The sequence below is a fragment of the Dasypus novemcinctus genome, chromosome 7, assembly GCF_030445035.2.
Source record: "Dasypus novemcinctus isolate mDasNov1 chromosome 7, mDasNov1.1.hap2, whole genome shotgun sequence".
In the NCBI taxonomy this organism is placed as follows: Eukaryota; Metazoa; Chordata; class Mammalia; order Cingulata; family Dasypodidae; genus Dasypus; species Dasypus novemcinctus.
The window spans coordinates 85,447,841-85,463,043 of NC_080679.1; positions in this window are offsets into that span (position 1 = coordinate 85,447,841).

Genomic DNA, 15,203 nt, shown 5'->3' on the forward strand with positions numbered 1-15,203 from the left:
TCAGTCAGTAACAAGTATTTCCTAATTTTTTTTGTGACTCTTCTTTGACTCTTACGTGATTTAGATGTATGTTTTGTAATTTCCTAATATTTGGGGATTTTCCAGATATCTTCATCTTGATTCCTAGCTTAATTCTGTAGTGATCCAAGAACATACTTGATATCATGTCAATTCTTTAAAAGTTTTTGTTAGATGTTTGCAATAATTAACAAGTTGTAGCTCAGTTTCCTCTGATATGCACTGGGGAAAGGCTAACCCCATCCCCCATAAGCCTATGTGTCCAAGGGCATGGTGCTTCCCCACAGGTTAAATAACATAGAGAAGGGATTAAAGGAAAATGGAAACTTTCTTTACTTACATATCAGAGGGAGATAAAATTCCTACAAAACAAAGAAACATCTGCTCCTGCAGCATTCCAAGAAACCGTAACTCCCTAACCCACTATCTTCTAGTCACTATCAGGGAAAGTTCCACCTCTAAGGGCTTCCTATTGACCCCTGCACTTCACTTGGACCCTCAATGCCCTCCCAACAACTATCACTCCCCAACCTAGGAAATTTCTGTATAAATTCAAGTCCCCCCCCTTCCAGGAGGAGGCTGAAGGCTGTTCTTCAGATCCCCTCCATTGAGAGAGCTTCTCAATAAATCTTTCTTTGTCTATAGTCAATCAGTCTTCGTGTCCCAGTAAGCGCCATTTTTCTCCAACAGTTTTTAAGGATTGTTTTATGACTCAGAATATGGACTATATGCATTTGAAAGAAATGCGCATTCTGTCCTTGGGTGTTGTGTTCCATAAACATTAATTAGATCAAATTGTTTGATGAATTTTGGAGGTCTTTTCTTGCCTCACTGAGTTGTCTACTTGTTCTATCAATTTCTGAGACAGGAGTGTTAAGATCTTCAATTAAAGTTATGAATTTTTAAATTTCTCCTTTCAAGTTTATCAGTTTTTGTTTCATGTATGTTGATGCCTCTGTTGCTAGGAACATAGGCTTTTAGGATGGTGATATTTTCTAGGTGAATTGGCCCTTTATCACTATCAAAAGACCTTTCCTTTAATCCCTGGCAATATTTCATGTTTTGAAGTCTACTTTGTCTGATATTAACATAGACATTCTGGCTTTCTTTTGAGTATTGTTTGCATGATATATCCTTTTTTAAAAAATTCCTTTTACTTTTTATCTATTTATATCTTTGTATTTAAAGTGTTTTTTTCAGCGATCACATATAAATGGGTCTTCCTTTTTTTATCCAGACCTACAATCACTGTCTTTCAACTCTTTGTGTTTAGACTGTTCATTTTTAATGTAATTATTGATATGGTTAGATTAAAATCAATCTCTTGATAGCTTTTTCTTAACTGTTCCTTTTATTCTTTCTTTTTTTCTTCTGTTTGTTGCCTTTTTGGATTATTTTTTTAAATTCCTTTGTCTCTATTACATTTATGCCACTTTTAAAAACTTTTAAAATGATTTCCTTAGGGTTTATATTATACAAATATATAGAATTTATTTAGTGTCTTCGCCTCACAGGAGCATTATTCCCTGGCACCTTTCCCCTGCACATCATTGATTCCTCCTTTGCTCAACCACATTGTTTCATACCTCATCTTAGAGTTTCTCAGTCACTGTGCAGACATAGATATATTAATATACCCTAAAATAGTGGCCTTCCAGAATAAGACATGGTCTCATCTTCACTCCAGCCTCGTTGTCTACCTCAGTATAGGCATAGTCTTTCCCATCTCTACCTTCCCTAAAGTTTTGAGCCCTTTACTGTAGGCAAGGAACTATTCCATACTATGGTGGCTCTATGGCTTGGCTGCTGGGCTTCACACCTACAGACACTGTCTTCAAACTTAGGACCCACCACTTCTCTCTCCTTCCTCCACTGTCACCCTATTGAGTTCTTATGTTTCATCTGACACTTGATAAGATAATGTATACTGTATTCCTTATCTAGGGCTGATTGTTGCCTATGTCATTTAGCAAAGGCTGATCTCTGTTTATTCTCTATTCCGTCATCAAATATTTATTGAGCACCAGACAACATGTTGCTGGGAATACAATGATGAATTTTCCCCCTCCCCAAAACACCCCAAATCCCTGATCTTATGACTGGATATTCTACTGATGAAGAAATAGATAACAGATAAGGTTATGAATTTTATGAAGAAAATGATAGCAGATTAAAGGAGTTAATGATTTATCTGATATAGGTAAATTTGAAATTTTAAAAATCATAGTAGTCCTCACTGAGATAGTGAAAACTGAGTATATACTTGAAGGAAATTATATGTATAGATATCCAGGGGAAGAGGATTTAAGGCAGGGGGACGGTAGTGCACAGGCCCTGAGCTGGGACTATGGTGTGCACTTTAGGAGACGTGAAAAAGCCAAAATAGCTGGAATGTAGGTATAAAGGGAAAGGTAACTGATGAAATCACAGAGGTAATGGCAGAAGGGAGAAATGAGAAAACATACAGAAGTGAGGAGGTACAATGGGAGGTACAAGCCTTTCTAAAGATAAATGATTATAGTCCTTTATATCCCAGTATTATCCAAACTTCTTTCAATGAAAAGTCCAACCTGTGGGGGCTGGTCCAGTTATCTATTGCTGCAAAACAAACCATTTCAGAACTTAGTGCTTCACAAATAAATAAATTAAAAATGAAAAATATAAACAAAGAAACAACAAAAATATAAAACAAACCAAAACAACAAAAAGCTTGGTACTTCAAAACAATAGCAATCATCTGTATTGCTGTGAATCTGCAGTTTTGATAGGGCTCAGCAGGTATAGCTGGGCAGCTCAAATGGGGCTAGGAATGTTTCTAGAATCCTGTTTCTAGAATCATTTACATGACTGGCAATTTGATGCTGGCTGTCAGTTCTTCTGCATACAAGCTTCTCTGTGGGACCTTGAACTTCTTCAAATAAGATGGTGTCTGGATTCCAAAAGCAATGTCCCAAAGGAATTAGGAAGTGGAAACTGCCAGTTTTTTGTGGTCTGTGTCTGAAAACTGGCATATTGCCACATTCATCATGGTGTACTGGTCAAAGAGTAACAGAACCTAAGGTGAGGCAAAAATATAGACTCCATTTATTATTAGGTGGGTGACAAAGAATTTTGAAACCATGTTTTAAAACTGCCAAATAGGCAGAAGCAGATATCAAAACTAGGATATGGAGTCATGCATTCAATAGTCAGTGTGGCAGTTTGAAATTCTTTTATGAATCCCCAAAAGAGAAAGATTATGTTTTTGAGCTAATCCATTTCTGTGGGTATGAGACCTTTTCAATTGGACTAAGTCAATGAGGCATGACTCTGGTTGTGTCTCTGCCCTCTTGCTAGGTCTGGTAAAAATGGAGATACACAGAGAGAGAGAAACACTCACAGAAAAAAGGAGTCACCATATTATATTGATCCTGTGATACGAGAGACAGAACTGCAGGAAAATAGAAGCCCAAGAGGCTCAAGGAACTGAGGTCCAGGGAGAGATGATCCATAGGCTTGATAACTTATAGCTGAACTTGGGAAGAAAGCAGAACAGGCAAGACTGAGAGAGGAGGCCCAGAAAGAGACAGGCCCTACTCCTGGTTGCCTGTAGCTGAGCTCTGGAAGATGGTAGAATCTGGAGGGGAAGGAAGAGACCTTGGCAGAGCTCTGTAGCTATCTTGCTTTGCCACGTGGCTGGACTACAGAATCATCAGTAGCTGACTTTGGTGAAAAAGCACTTCTGATGGTGCCTTGATTTGGATGTTTCAAAGCTTCAGAAATGTTAACTTTTACCCAAATAAATTTCTTATTTTAAAAGCCAACCCATTTCTGATATGTTCCATCAGCAGCCCTTTGGCAAACTAAGACAGCCAGGATGATGGTACAGAATTTAATGGAGAGATATCTGAGGCAGTCACTGGCACTGGTAACAGTTATAGTTTGCTTTGATGTATAGAAAAGAAGGTGGAATCATGCTTGGTTTTCTAAGTGCATGATGCATCAATTTGCTTAGTGATCATTTTAAAAAATGCATGTGATTTTTTTCTGGTAATCTAAGAGGACCTCTGAAAATTTGGATGTAACCAAAAAAAATTTCAGCTTTCAGGCTTTTGGTTGAATTGATTGAACATCGCCCAATTTCAGCATTGTAGTTTTAAAGGGGCCTTTTCTCTCTCTTTTTAAAAATATTTCACTGTGTTGTATTCATTATGTGATAGTAAATTTCACAAAGTCAGTTAAATTTTACGTAATACTTCTGTTGATTTTTGCCAAACACTTTTAGCGATAGTTAACTTATGGTTTGATCGATGAACAGTTTAGTTTTGATAAATATTTCATTTGATATTTTCATTTACATTAATGAGTAAAATGAAAATGAAACAATGAACTTTATTCATTTACCAATAATAAGTGCAACTTCTTTGATAAACTGGATACGAGTTTTTGAACATTGAAAGACTTTTTCCTTCATTTTTGTATTATTCAAAATATAATGGCTATAGATAAGACATACTTCTAAATCTAATCTGCATTATTAACATTTTTAATTGCTTTCTTAAGTCTAGACAATCAACAGAACAATAAACCAAGTCTCATTTGTATTTGCCAATTTCTATGGTGTAAATGCTCCCACTATGGCCAATATTAGCTGCCACTGTTGGTGAAGATATTTGAAGTAGCATACCAATATCACAGTATTTCCAACATACAGATAAGATGGACATAAATAACCAAGAGAACACAGATAATAGTAAAAGGTAGCAAAGTCATTAGGAAGTGGAGAGCTTTGAGTATATATTATCTTTGTTTTTAATATAATTTATTTAATTGTAAATTTACATAGCTTAATAATGGTTAATAATTGGTCCACAAAATTTCTGAAAATTTAATATTTGGATCTCAAGAGCCAGGATGAGCTAGCGCCAACATACTACTGGTTCCACTCCAGCCTTAAGGAATTAGAAACTGGAGCTGAAATTTAGAAATCTGCAGTTGAATATGTCTCAATATGATTCTTTTAATATTTTTAATTAATTAATTAATTAATTTTAATATAAATGTTACAAGTTACTCTGTTAACACAAGATAATAACTACAATAACAATAAATATGCTTTGGTTCTTAGTTACACTACCCCTTATTTTTGTTCATTTCTCAATCTTAAGGGATTTGGGATGATGTCCACTCTGATTGCTTCAGGGCTGAGAGGGAATGTAGATATTATGGGGCAGAGGAAAGGAAGTGTTTTGCTTACAGTTGAAGATACTCCTTGTTTTTGAGATGGGTCTTGCCCATCCTCATCATTTTGTTAGTTGTCCAGGGCAGGCCTGAAAAACTGGAGAGTAGGAGTTGGCTGCAATTCTGCTGGGTTTCAGGACTCAACTGGCATATGAAGAATTCAAGTATTTAAGTCTCTGAGAAATATATTTAACAGGTACATTGAAAATTATAGGTTCAAATAAAAGGAGAAGAATCATGATAAGGGGAATTATAAATGAATGTAAGTCTGTTATACTGGGGAAATAGATTTTCATGTATTCCTATATAGGGCCTGTCAAGGGGGTGTTGATTTCATGAGGCTGTGTGATTTGCCTGTCGTGTCCAGATATCTCTAGAGCCCTTGGGAGCATGTTTTATTTGTGGCTTTGTTTACTGTGGCAGTGTGCAAAATCTGCCCGAGCTCTGCCTAAGCGTAACCTCAGGAATGACCTCCAGACTCACTTTGAAATCTCTTAGCCATAAAAATTCTGCTTTATTTAATATTTCACCCTTTTGGTCAAGGTTTTTCTCCAAATGCACCACTGATTAATGCATGGTAATAATCCTTCATTACCAGGGAGGTTCATCCCTGGGAGTCATGTCCCATATCAGGGGGAAGGTATGAGTTTATTTGCAGAGATTTGCTTAGAGAGAGACCACATTTGAGTAACAAGGAGGTTTTCAGGAGTTAACTCTTAGGCATTAATTACAATTAGGCTTAGTTTCATTATTACAATATTAAGGTTAATAATTACAAGCATTAAGATCAAGGGCTTGTCATATTGACTTGTTTTCTACTACTAGGCAAGGCTTATATATTCCAGAGGTTTTTGCCATCTTATTTGAGAAAGTGGCAGGACTTTCCCAGGATGAAAATTTAATATTTTGTTAGCTACTGTGTGGAGCTTGATCTATTTGGAAAACATATCTATAGCAACAAGAATACATTTATATCCCCACTGAACTATGCTTTAGGTGCCTTTCCTCCCATATACCACCCAACCATCAATACCCTATCCAGTAAAGTACCTTTGTTATAGCTCCTGAAAGAACTTTCTTATATTTATATTAATAACCACAATCCTTGCCCACCCCAGAGTTCAATGTGTTATACAGTCCCCTGTTTTATTCTCTAGCTTTCCTTCTATCAACATGTATGCCCCAAAATTTCCCCCTTCAACCATATTCAAACAACGCTGTTAATTATACTCACATTGCTAACATCACCTCTGACCATTTCCAAACATTACCATCAATCCAATTGAAAGTTCTACACACAGTAAGCATTGGCTAACCATTCTCTATTCTCCTTCTATCTCCTGGTAAACTATCTTCCCAACTCTACCTCCATGAGTCTGCTCACTATACTTAGTTAATATCAGTGAAATCATGAAATATTCATCTTTTTTATCTGGCTTATTTTACTTAATATATGATCCCTGGCATGCATCCATGTTGTCACATGTATGAGCAATTTATTCCATCTTAAAGCTAAATAGTATTCCATCATATGTATATATCACATTTTGTTTATCCTTTCATCTATTGATGGATACTTAGGTTGCTTCCATTTTGGCAATTGTGAATAATGCCACTATGAGCATTGGTGCACAACTGTCTGTTCATGTCCCTGCATTCAATTCTTCTGGATATATACCTAGTAATGGGATTGCCAGATCATATAGCAATTCTAAGCTTCCTGAGGAACAGCCAAACTGTCTTCTATAGTAGCTGCAACATTCTACATTCCCACCAGCAGTAAATGAGTGTTCCCATTTCTACACATCCTCATCAACACTTGTAGTTTTCTGTTTTATTTTAATAGTAGCCAATCTAGATGCGAAAGTATATCTCATTGTAGTTTTGATTTGCATTTTCTAAATAGCTAGCAATGTGAGTATCTTTTCATGTGCTTTTTATTTTTTTATTTTTTATTTTTATTTTATTTATTTTTTCATTTCTCTCCCCTTCCCTCCCTGCAACCCCTTCCTCGGTTGTCTGTTCTCTGTGTCTATTTGCTCTGTCTTCTTTGTCCGCTTCTGTTGTTGTCAGCGGCACAGGAATCTGTGATTCTTTTTGTTGTATCATCTTGTTTTGTCAGCTCTCTGTGTGTGCAGCACCATTCTTAGGCAGGCTGCACTTTCTTTCGCACTAGTTGACTCTCCTTACGGAGCACACTCCTTATGCATAGGGCTCCCCTATGTGGGGGACACTCCTGCATGGCTGGGCACTCCTTGCGCGCATCAGCACTGCGCATGGGCCAGCTCCACATGGGGCAAGGAGGCCCAGGGTTTGAACTGCGGACCTCCCATGTGGTAGATGGACACACTAACCACTGGGCCAAGTCCACTTCCCTTCATGTACTTTTTAGACATTTGTATTTGCTCTTTGGAAAAGTGTCTGTTCAAGTCTTTTGCCCAATTTTTTAATTATTATTTTTTTTTTGTATAATTTCAAACTTTTAAAATTTATTGAGGCTTGTTTTATGACACAACATGTAGTATATCCTGGAGAATGATCCAAGTGCACTTGAGAATAATGTATGTCCTGCTGTTTTGAGGTGCAGTATTCTCTGTATTGTCTGTTTGGTCTAGTTCATTCATCATATTATCAAGTTCTCTCTTTTCTTAATTATCTTCTGCATAGATTTTCTATGTATTGCTGAGAGTGCTGTATTGAAGTCTCCAAGTATTATTGTAGAGATGTTTCTTTCTTCCTTCAGTTTTGCCAGTGTTTGCCTTGTGTATTTTGGGGTATCCAGGTTAGGTTCATAAATATTTATGGTTGTTATTTCTTCTTGGTGTATTTACCTTTCTCTGAATATATAGTGTATTTCTTTGTGTCTTATAACATTTGACATCTATTTTGTCTGATATTGGTTTAGCTACACCAGCTCTTTTTTCATTTCTGTTTGCATGGAAAACCATTTTCCAACCTTTCACCTGCAACCTAGTTGTGCCCTTGGGACTAAGGTGAGTCTTTGGTAGATAGCACATTAAGTGGATACATTTTTTAAAATCCATTTTGCCAATCTTTGTCTCTTAATTGGGGTGTTTAATCCATTAAGATTCAGCGTTACTACTGCAAAGGCGGTACTTACTTCAACCATTTTATCTTTAGGCTTTTATGTCATATCTTAATTTTTTCTCTCTTTTTACCCTTTTAGTTCCTCTTGCACTCCTTTCTATACTCTCCTCCAAATCTCTCCTGTGTTTTCCTTTCAAACTCTTTAGTATTTCTTGAAGGGCAGGATATTGGTGACAAATTCTCTAAATTTCTGTTTATCTGTGAATATTTTAATATGTCCCTCATTTCTGAAGGACTGTTTCACTGAACAAAGAATTCTTGGCTAGCAGTATTTCTTTTTCAGCACCTTGTCTGTGTCATATTAGAGCCTACTTGAGGACTGCATGGTTTCAGATGAGAAATCAGCACTTAATTTTATTGAGCATCTTGTATATGTGATGAGTCTCTTTTCTCTTGCTGCTTTCAGGATTCTCTCTTTAACTTTGGCATTTGATAATCTGATTACTGTGTGTCTCAGAGTAGATATGTCAGGATTTATTCTGTTTGGAGTATGCTGCACTTCCTGAACATATATATCTATTTCCTTCATAAGAGTTGGTAAATTTCCAGCCATTATTTCCTTAAACACTTTTTCTACACCTTTTCCCTTTTTTTCTTCCTCTGGTACACAAAGTTCTTCTCTTTATATGCTTTGTATTTTAAGCTGCAAAATTGTACCATACAATAAGGTTGATTGCACACTCAAAATGACCAAGGGCTACAAACTAATTAAATAAGCTACTGTTTAAAAATGCTTTTAGATGTTCCAGCCTGACCTATTCAAGATGGTGGAATGAGATGTTAGGGCTCCATCACCCCCCAGAAACTATGAATAGCCAGTGAGAACTTACAAAAGCATCTTTCCCAAAGCTCCAGAAAATAGTTATAGGATGGAAGCAACAGGGCTGACTCAAGAAAAATTCCATTTAAAAGCAGTAGGATCTCCTCTTTAATTCCTCCTCACTCCATGCAGAACTGGTCCACAGTCCCAACATGAATCCCTGGTCTTGGTTCCAGAAGGAGCAGAGTAACTCTTGTGCCCATACCAGGAGCATGTAGGTCTGGCCCAATCAGTCTAGTGGTGTTATGAGGGACTTGCCATTCTAGAACATGTCCAGCATGCAGAAGGCAGTTCACCATACTCTCCTATAGACCACTGTGGGAAAGCAGTCAGGTCCTGTTGCTTGGGACAAGGGATTGCTGACTGTAGGGCAAATAATACAGTACATGAGACCATGCAGAAACTGTTTTCTAGGAAAGAGGCAAATTAAAAACTGTGAAGTGAAGACAAGACACAGAGAATGGATTAGGGAGGCCCCTGTGCTTTGGCCTGGAGCTATTCTCCAAACTCATTGTATGAATAAGCCCTGAAAGAAAAGCACTCTCATGTCAATTTGTAAGGACTGGGAATGTTTTTTCCTTCCTTTCCTCCCTCCCTTCCTCCCTCCCTGTCTTCCTTTTCATTAGTTCCTGCCTTTAAGAAAAGCTTTGTCATAGCACTAGCTGGATCCAAGTTTAAGGAACTTATGTCTCAGAGTCTAAATTCCAGTAATAACACACTATAATATCAAAATGTCCATGTTTCAGTAAAAGGTTAAGAAACATCCCCCCAAAACAGGAAGCAATGACCTAGCAAAGAACAAAATTAAAGCATTAGAAACCATCAATGAAGAGAATCAGACCTGGGACATACCAGACAAAGACTTAAACAAATGGTCCTAAGTACACGCAGAGAGCTAAAGGAAAACATAAACAAAGAAACTAAAGAAATCAGAAAAGCAATGGATGAACACAAAGAGAATGTTATGCGATGCTTTGGATTCTTTTTTTTTTTTTTTAATCAAACTGCTGTAGATTCTAGCATATTAAATTGTAATTATAACCTTGCTATCTCTATGCCATGAAACTCCTTGTGGGAAGGAACCTCATTTTATTCCTTTCTCTATCTCTAATGTTGTCTTTGTCACTTACAGACAATAGTATTTTTTAATAAATATTTATTGATCAACTATTTGTTCAAATCTATGCCAAATAGTAAGGGTATGCAGAAAAATAAGATTTTGCCATACTCTCAAATAATTGACAGTTTATTTTGGCAGCTAAGACTAGCATATGTGAAACAGTTAATTATTATGAATTAATAAGCTAATTTCGTCAACACTTCAAGAATGTGATTTCTCAGGGATATACAGCATTCCAGAACACTATTAGGGGTCAGTAGAATTTTATAAACTAAGAAAAAAAGTACTAGCTATTGGACATAGCCTCCAATTTAGCTTGCAAAGCAGCTACTCACAACCAAACCTCAAAACAAAGATCTCAAGGAAGGAACAACAGCAGCAAAATACAATCAAAACAAAATAAAACATTCCCCAATCCTGAGAATTTTGGGATGGTGATGCTCACTTTACTTCTAATTGAGAGGGGGCTTAGATCCCAAGGGGCAGATGGACGGAACTATCTAGCTTGCAGTTGCAGACTCTCTGTTACTTGAAATGGGCATTGTCCATCATCATCTCCCTGTTATTTGTCCTGGGTGAGTCCAATGAACTGGCGAGTATGTGTTACAACGCTCCTGAAACTCAGGGCTCAACTGGCACATGGATGGACCAAAGATTTAAGTCTCTAGGACATATATTTATCAAGTATAGTGTTAATTATGGGTTCAAATGAAAGGGGCAGAAGAACAACATGTAGAGTACCTATAAATGAGTCTACCTCTGTTACACTGGGGAACATAATTTCCAAAGTATTGGAATAATTCCTACTGACAGGGTGCAAAATTCCTGAGCTGTCTGCCCTGCTTACAGTTTCTGGATATCTCTAGAACCCTCAGGAGCCCTGCTATTTGAGGCACTGTTTACCATGGCAGTCAATGAGCTCCTGCTAAAATGTGCATAAGCATAATCTCTGGAATGAACTCCTGACTCACTCTGAAAACTCTTAGCTATAAAAATTCATTTGCATTTACCATTTCCCCCTTTTGGTCAAGGACTTTTTACCAATGCATTGCTAATTGGTGCTGGGTAGTAATCCCTTGGTCCAGGGAGGCTCATCCCCGGGAGTCATGTTGCATGCCAGGGAGAAGGTAGTACATTTGTATGCTGAGTTTGACTTAAAGAGAGGCCACATCTGAGCAATAAGGAGGCTTTCAGGATGTAACTCGTAGGCAGTATATAATACTATACTAAGTTTCAATTTCACAAGAAAAGGTACAATATTACAATCATCAATGTCAAGGGCCTAGCATAATGGTCTGTCTTCCTTCACCAGACATTGCCCTCACACTCAGGGAATTTTTGCTGTCCTATTAGAAAATGTAGCACAGTTCCCCAGGATGGGAATTCAATATTTTTCTGGTTATTGTGTAGATCTCCACCCAATGAGACAGTGTCCCATGAACACTTGAACATATTCGTATGTCTTAGAGGCATGCTGCAGGTGAACCTCTTCCCATGCATCTCCACATCACTGACATTCTACTATAAACTTATTATTATTCTAGCAATGGAAGAACTCTTTTCATTAAGGCAGTGACCACTAGAGGTTCTGAGGGATGGGAGAGGGAAGAATAGACATAATATGGGGGCATTTTCGGAAAATTGGACTTTCCTGCATGACATTGCAGTAATGGATACAAGACATTGTATATTTTGTCATAATTTACAAAATTATGTGGGACAAAATAGCAATGCCTCAATATGGGTTCATCAACTGTAGCAAATAGACCACACTAATGAAAGATGTTGTTGATGTGGGAAAGTGTTGGAGGGGGAAGAGGTGGGCATATGGGAATCCCTTATATGTTTTAATGTAACATTTATGTAATCTAAAGCTTCTTTAAAAATTAAAATTAAAATAAAAGACAAAAAGCCCCAGAACAGTTAACTTGGTTACAGCACCCTCAAGTTCTTACTGTCTAGCATCTTTTAGAAGAATCCAGGATTGCTTAGAATTTTGTACAGAATCAGTTTTTGCCATTTTAGCAAATATTCCTGGTAACTGAGAAAACCTACCTTCTCCCTTATCTGCAGACATTAAGGATTATAAACCTTATGCTGTAGAAACCAAATATGGTTTGCTTCAGGTTTCTGAAGGGTTGTCATTTTTGCATAGCAGTGTGAAAATCGTTTATGGAAATATTATGCTTGAAAATATAATTTTTAAAGGTTTATTTTATTTATCCCCACCCCCTCGTTGTTTGTGGTGGCTGTCTGCTTTTTGTGACCCTTTGCTTTGTGCTCTCTGTGTCTGCTCATCTTCTCTTTAGGAGGTACTGGAAACCAAACCTGGGACCTCCCATATGGAGGAGAGATGCTTAATTACCTAAGCCACCTCAGCTCCCTGGTTTCTTGTGTCTTTTATTGTCTTTCCTCTTTGTGTCTCTTTTGTCGTATCATCTCGCATCAACTTGCTATGCCTGCCTACTGTACCAGCTTGCCTTCGCCAGGAGGCACCAGGAACTAAACCTGGGACCTCCCATGTGGTAAGCGGAAGCCCAATCGCTTGAGCCACATCCGCTCCCCTGAAAATATAATTTTGAGTAAAAATGGAGCTTGGAGAAAACAAACAAACAAACAAACATTATCAACCTTTTCTCTTTCCAGTGCCTGCATTGTTACTTAAAAATAAGTGAATACAACATTCTGTGGTATTTATTTTAAGCAAGGACATATCGGCAGGTATGTAACTAGTTTGACCTAAGGCTTTGGTTTTAAAAGATTATGGAAAGTGGGGTGTGCACACTTGTGTATGAGTGTGTGTGCATGTGTTTCTACCAGGGTGGAGAGAGAAGAATTGCAGACTCCATTCCAGAACTATCTAGATTAGAAGTAGAAATCCACCAAGGCAAATAACTTCTATATTTTAGTGTGTTGCAAATTATCTTGTCATTTCAAAGCCAATTATTATTAGTGCTGTGGTATAGCTTTGATACACATTATATTCTACAAAGTATTAAAGAATTGTTCTTGTGGTATAGTTGGAGAGCACTGATTTGAAGAAACAATAACTCCTGCAGCAAACTGTCATTGATACATTCATTAGGATAAGTGAATTTGTCACACAGTATCTATTTTAATTATTCAGTTCTGTACCTCTAAATCCACCCAGGTTTCCTACTTACCTTTGCTATTTTGTTATAGCACATCAGGGAGATAAAAGATGTAAACACTGAAAATAAATGAGGGGGCATTCTTTTTATTAATTTTTGGTGCAGGATAGAATACATTGTAAATAAATGTCAATGAAGGGGAAAGAAGACTTTTTTGATACTTTGGTACTAATATTTCTGAGCTGTCATTCATGTTCTTTTCTGCTGTAGACTTTTTCCAACTTTTCCAGCCATGGACTCTTCAAACCTGCCTCTGATTCACTGTAATGCTTTCTACATGTCTGTGTATGTACCTTGTGTTTCGGCTATATCACCAAAGCACATACATATAACCTTTACCCTGGATGATTGAACAAACACCTGAGTCTCCCCTTATGATTATATGACATAATGACTGGTTAACAGAGGCCATTTGTACAAATTCTGGCCTTGTAGACTTTATGGTCAACCCAGGATTAAAAACAGGAACTGAGATGGGGGTAATTATTAGTACCTAGGGCATAGTAAATCAGTATATAGGTGTGAATATGCTTTTACAGTGATTTTTAAACTTCAGTAATTTAAAGAGTGAATTCTGAATGTATAATTATGTGGTTCAGACAGCAAGCTAATCTAATTTATGCAACAAAAAACACTTTTAGGATTTACACAGGAATATGTTTTGTAAAGCTTTTTATGGTAGAAATTACCCATTCATTTACTGAACAAGCACATTGAATCCTATTATGGAATAGGCATAATTCTAGGGGCTGGAAAGACAAAAATGAATAAGACATATTTGTTTTCTTTATCCATAAAACTGGCATACAAGTTGAAGATACAAAGAAACAAACAGTGAATATGCAGTCTGTGCTGGGGAACATGGTATGGCATAGATAGGGAAAAATGTATGGTAAAATGACATGGAAGGTGGGGATGCAGAGGACTATAATAAGATAGTTACAGATATTTTTGATCGATGGAGCACACAAATATTATGTTGACATTTTAAAGATATATTGGGAATTTAGTGTGGGGAAGACAAAATCAGTGTTGGAAATGCCCAGTGTCTATAGACTTATTTTAGTGCTTGGGCATTTGTAAAAGAAGTGTCACAAATAATAATGTATGGTCCTGGTTGATGGGACTAATCTAGGATTGCTGAAAGGGCTTCTTTTGGTATGAGTTTGGTATCTTAAGACACTTGGTGTGGGGAAGCCAGTTGATGTGATGATACTTTGAGGTAAGGAGGAAAAGAGAAACAATTAGAGAAGAAACATTTCATTTGGTTTGAACAATTAAAAAAAATAGTTCTTCTATATTTTTTATTTAGATTTTTTCCAAAGTTGTTATACTCATTAGTGCTTTACCTAAAACTAATCATGATTAATAATAATTTGGGCAAATCATAACACACCTTGCTAACTTGTCATGGAGGATGGCATTAACAATGATTGAGAACAATATGGTGGTGGGATTGGTCAAAAGGTAACTTGAGATCTATATTTACTATAGAAATTTTTCATTGTAACTGCAGCTCCTTCCTGTAGGTATTGTCATTATTTGTTCTTTTACCCTCATTGACTTGAAAACTTGGCTCAGAAAGATCCACACGGTCAAGTCCTGGGTGTCTACAATGTCCTCCAAATGAGTTCCTTAGAGCATATCTTCTACCTTTTCTACTTGTCCTGCTTTCTATACAAGAGTTGTTTAGGTGTTTTGTTAACATCTGTTTTCTGCACATATCCATCTTAATGTAATTGTGTTATGATAAATGGTACTTCAA